Source organism: Octopus bimaculoides, chromosome 15, assembly GCF_046866305.1.
Source record: "Octopus bimaculoides isolate indiv1 chromosome 15, ASM4686630v1, whole genome shotgun sequence".
Lineage (NCBI taxonomy): Eukaryota > Metazoa > Mollusca > Cephalopoda > Octopoda > Octopodidae > Octopus > Octopus bimaculoides.
Window position 1 is genome coordinate 21,466,720 of NC_142942.1, and position 6,000 is coordinate 21,472,719.

At 38.7% G+C, this 6,000-nt stretch overlaps 1 protein-coding gene across 4 annotated transcripts in view; it reads right to left on the reverse strand.

Annotated features, from left to right (window-relative positions):
* Positions 1-6,000, reverse strand: part of LOC106876653 (uncharacterized) — a 96,200-nt gene that overhangs the window by 84,739 nt on the left and 5,461 nt on the right. The gene's annotated exons all lie outside the window — the stretch shown is intronic.

Here is a 6,000-nt window from a genome sequence, read left to right on the forward strand (position 1 = left end):
GAGATGGAAGAGGCAACAGCCATCATCTTTGATCTTATCTGACTGTCAACATGCTTTAGCTTCAGAAACAAACTTTTAACATTGATATTATCAAGTTAAGGACCAACCAATCACCACCTTTCCTGCCTCTATTTACAAAGCATCACTCATAAACCCCTCTACATTTATGAAGCTTCCTTTTCTTCAGTATTTTTACCCTCCTTTTTACACACACACACACACACACACACACAATACCCATTAAGGCTTTGCCAAATCTACCTGCCCCCTTCTTTCTCTCTATCTGTTTATCTGTCTCCCCCCCTCTCTCCCTCTCGCTATCTCTCTCTCTCTTTCGCTGATGCTTTATGGATAGAGCACACATCTCCCACAGAATAACAGACAATTAATTTCCCAATACCATTCATTTCATTCTTCAGACCAAACCATTGCCTTGATCCTGCACATTCCTACCTCTTCCACACACACACACACACACACACACACACGTGTTGACAAAAGAAACATTCAAATTCTCACATCCTTTACAACTCAACCCTGATTAGTTTACAACCATCTACAACCACCACCCCCTTTCTTTCTTCTCTCTTCCCCTCCCCTCAACATCCCTTAGGGTAACAGTGACTGACTCAAGTCCTCTTAGAGTAAAAGAAGAATAAACGTGTCAATCTCCACAGAAACTAAACCTGAAATTCAATGGTTTCACGCCCCAGAGTTTTTATCTTCCATCATGCAAATTCTACGTTTCATAGAGTCCTATAAAAGACAGAATGATTTGCATAGAATTTGTTCTTAATCCCTATTAATTGGTATTGTTCTTGATAATATTGGCCCACGGTGAATGGGTCCTCACACCAGCAGAGATCCACATATTCGTCATTTAACATCTTTTTATCGATACAGTAGAAGACAAGAAGATATGATTTTAATATTAAGCTTGCTTAACCCTCCTGTTACTATATTCCATTTGAAATAATCTGCCTTGCTTCACTTTATGAAGAATTTAGTAAAATAACTTCACCATTATGAAGCTGGTATTTTGACAATAAATTAACATGAAATTGTGATTGGAAGTTTTAATTTAAATCACTTTAACCCTTTTGTTACTATATTTCTGTTGAAACATACCATTTTTCTTTCATGGAGCAAAACATCTCTGATCTTTATTTCACATATATATAGAGAGAGAGAGTTCATAACTCCAACTAAAAACATTTGTCTCCCCTTACACACACTTCCTGTTTTGACACCACACTTCCTGCTTAACACAAACTTTTAACCCATTTTTAAACCTAACACAGATCTCAATTCTCTTGCATCCTTATTTTTCCAACCATTATATACATGAACTACCAATGAATTTCAAAAGCTCAAAGACAATATAATGTATTGGTATAGTTATTTTTTTATATATTATTTTCTTCATTTTGTACTTCTCTGTAAAAAACATTTTCATTCTCCTTCTTGAAAATTTGCTTCACAATGAAAGCCGGTTAGAAATCTTTATTAAAACATGCTTCCAATTTAGCATTCTGCCTTATTCTTCATTTTCCTATATATATATATATATATATATAACATAATATGGTAAAAATTCGATATTAATTAATATCAATTTAATACCAGGAAACTAGCACATTAAAAGAATCAGAAGGTTCATGAAAAAATTTTTTTCGAGATCCTAAAAAGATTATAGTACTTGTGTATATATATAAACCATGCCAAAGCAGACCTCACCGGTCCAGTGTGTAAAGTGGTTGATATTAAGAAGGGCAACCAGCCATGAAAAAAACCAACCCAAAGAAGATGGTGGGCCTTGGTGCAGTCCTTTGCTTCCCAGCTGCAATGAAACCATCCAACTCATGCTAGCAAGGAAAATGGAGTATTAAATGATGATGATGATGGTGTGAACATGATGACATATATATATTGTGTGTAGTTTGTGTGTGTGTTTGAATTTGCAATATGGTCTTTTGTTCGTGGAGTAAATAATGTCAAATATTTGTACAAGTGGAATGTGGACTAGAAACATGTAGGTCAAGAGATCAAATTACGCTGCCAGCGGCGGCATTCTCTTGTGTCTCTCGGAAAGACATTTCATTGTAAATGTCTCACTGCACAATCCAAAAGTATCCTTCTCCTTATGATTACTCAGCGCCACAGAATGTGTTTGTAGGATTGAATGTATCAAAGTATCAGTTGACCGTTTTAGATCATTCGAAAAATTGGATTTCATAAATAAGATCAACAAGCAGGCGTGGCTGTGTGGTAAGAAGTATGTTTCCCAACCACCAAGCACACAGTCTCGGGTTCAATCCCATGGCATGACATCTTGGGCAAGTATTTTTCTAGTATAGCTTCAGGTTTACGACAGATACAAGTTCATAGATACAAGAATGTCAATAAATAAATGTGTGGCAGTAGACATGTTGGGCTTCTTTCAGATTCCATCAATCAAATCTGCTTATAAGGTTTTGGTTGACTCAGGACTCGAGTAGAAGGCAGAAATTTGCATAAGGTGCTGTGCACAGGGATCAAACCTGAAATCAAGTGATTGAAAGGTAAACTTCTAAATCTCACAGCCATACCTACACCTATAATAAAACAACAGTGGTTTCAAATTTTGGCACAAAATTTCGGGGTGGGGGGGTAAGTCAATTTTATCGACCCCAATCCCCGCTATACTCCACTGAAAGGTGAAGTCAACCATAACCAGTTGAGCATGTCCCTTGGTAGTTGACGATATATACATCTCTGATCACGAGCAGAAGTAGCGGGGGAGCATCATAGCCATGTGTTGAGAGGAATTCTTGGAATTTGGATAATTCACCTTTGGAAAAATGGGTGTTTCATTCAGCATCCTTGAACAACCCTTATTCAGGTACCTTTTCAGTAGGATGGGCTACTCGACCTACAGAAAATTCTAACTGGGCCCCACCTGCGAGGTCATGTGCTATTTATCTTGATATAAGATCACCATGTCGTATACATATGGTTGTGAACATGCACCTGGTGTACCCTTACCAGATGGGTAGTCATGATGGGGTATATTGGGCTTTGTATATTTTACCCCAGTGTCACTTTGATGGCATGCACTGCTCTCTCATTCAATAATAATAATAGTGGTTACAAATTTTGCCACAGGGCAGCCATTTTGAGGGTGGGGTGTCGATGACATTGACCCCAATGTTCAACTTAATTTATCGACCTCAAAAGGATGAAAGGCACAATTGACCTCAGCAGAATTTGAACTCAGAACGTAAAGACAGATGAAATGCCACTAAGCGTTTTGTCCGGCATGCTCACGATTCCGCCAGCTCACCACCTTGAGCTGGGAATAAATATCGCAAAGCGTTTTCTCCAACACTCCAAATATTCTGCGGATCCACCACACCACCGGTGATGGTGATGGTAGTAGAAGTAGTAGTAGTGGTGGTGGTGGTGGTGGTGGTGGAAATAATAATAACAGCACCAACAATAGCTGGCTGGTAGCAATTATGAAATTCACCTGGTGGGTAAGTCTCCACTCGTAAACAGGCATGGTTGAATGAATTCCTTTAATGAAATCAAAAATTAACATGACATTACTACAAATTTCTCAATTTAAAGAAACCAGTTGCTCATTGAGAGACAGACAGAGTGAAATGAGTGACATTCAGCGTTAACCCAGCGCTACATAGATCTCTGGCCACGGATCATAGAGTGAGATCAGTGAAGCGAAGAGGGTAAATGAGAAGTCGTGTTGGTTTTTTGTTTTTAAATTGTTCAGTAAAAAGGAGTGGTTGCGTGGTAAGAAGCTTACTTTTCAACTACATGGTTCTCGGTTCAGTCCCACTGCGTGACACCTGGGATAAGTGTCTAGTACGGTAGCTTCAGGCCTATCAAAGGTCAAAACCTTGCGAGTGGATTTTGTAGATGGAAACTGAAAGAAGGCCGTCATATATCTATGTACGTGTCTATGTGTGTGGGCCTTCACATTTGTGTTTTGTTTACCAAAAATGCTGACAACCCGTGATAGTTCCTTCTTTACACCCCATAACTTAGCAGTTTAACAAAAAAAAACTGACAGATTAAGTACCAGACTTTAAATATATAAATATATACTCTGGAGTTAATTGGTTTCACTAAACTCTTCAAGCATTGCTCTAACATAGCTGCAGTCTAACGATTGAAACAAGATCATCATCACCATCCTCATCAAAGATATATCTCATCATCATCATCATCGTTGTCATTTAACATCTGCTTTCCATGCTGGCATGGGTTGGATGGCTTGACTGAGAACTGGTGAGCCAGAAGGCTGCAACAGGTTCAATCTGATCTGGCAAAGTTTCTACAGCTAGATGCCCTCCCGAACGCCAACCAGTCCGAAAGTGTAGTGGGTACTTTTACATGCCACTGGCACGAGGGCCAGTCAGGCTGTTCTGACAACGACCACACTCAAAAGGTGTTTTTTACATACTACCTGCACGGGAGCCAGTCCAGCAGCACTGGCAACAACCACACTCGAATGTTGTTTTTCAAGTGCCACCAGCACATGTGCTGGTAAGGCGACACTGGCAACGATCACACTCTAATGGTGCTTTTTACGTGCCACCGGCACAGGAGCCAATCTGTGGCCCTGGCAACGATCACGCTCAGATGTGCTTTTAACATTCCACTGGCATGAGTGCCATGGTCTGTTTTTCAATGCTGGCATGGGTCAGACGAATCATCATAACCTGATACAATCCTTAGTCAGAGTTACTACCCTATGTGGGGTCAGAAACATATTTGTTGCTCCCATGTCCCATGTCTGGCACAGTTTATACAACTGGATGGCCTTCATACCACCAAAGACAGTGCACAACGTACTGGGTGTGTTTTATCATGGCACCAGCACTAGAGAGGCTGTCAGGTCCATGATGCAAGTAAAGGATCCTCATTAACCTACACTCTTTCCATTCCATCATTGTCATCATCATCATCGTTCACTATACACACAGGTCAAAGTGCATCTTATCGTAGAACCAACACAACAGGGGTATAATGATAAAATGCACCCATAGCACTAGGTAAAGTGGATGGCAATCAAATAGAGATGTGCAATACAGGGGACATTTTACTAACACCAAGGACATGACCCTCACTTCTGAGGAAATACAGAAATGTATGGAAATAACTCTACTTTTGTATGGCTTAACCCTTTAGGACTCAGAATTACCCTGTCAAATGCAATGCTTATTTATCCACATGTATGCATAAATAATTACACCAAACACATGTATTTATGCATGTGTATGTAGGTGTGAGTCACATATCCATCATAATGTAATTACGAGTGAATGTCTAACCTAATTACTCCTGTAATCACTAAATTCCTGACAAACTGACAGTAATAATGAACTAAAAGCTTCATCTAGATCTAATTAGGTATATGACTCATATAATCCCTGAACAATAAAGTGAAATAATGGCTAACAGAAACAAGTGCAACTAAACCTAGACCCATACAAGACATTGGAAGAACCTTACATGTAGGATGGCAAAGAAGGGTAACAGTGATATGCTGAACTACACCAAAGAATAAACAAAGAAAAAATGGAAATGTAAAAGAAGAGGAATGTACAAACAACTATATAATACAATGACAACAAAACTTATCTAAATAGAGACATTCCATCATCAGCTGCTCCATCAGAAATCATTGTGGTTTTGACACTAACAAGTACCAATCAATCAAATGTTGTCAACAGCATAAGGAAATGTATTTAAACACTGCTTGAGAAATACTAACATAATGACTAAAACACAAACATGTACTTGTAATGAAACAGAGTCAATATAACAGTATGCACTTTTACAAACCAACAACTAGCAAAGAAACTAAAACTATGTGACCAGCCAGGAACAGAAAAGATTACATCGGAAACCCCAGGATGCCAAATGAAATTAAAATATAAACAAACAAATATATATTAAACTACTCTTTATTAGACCAATCTAATAATGGCAATTGAA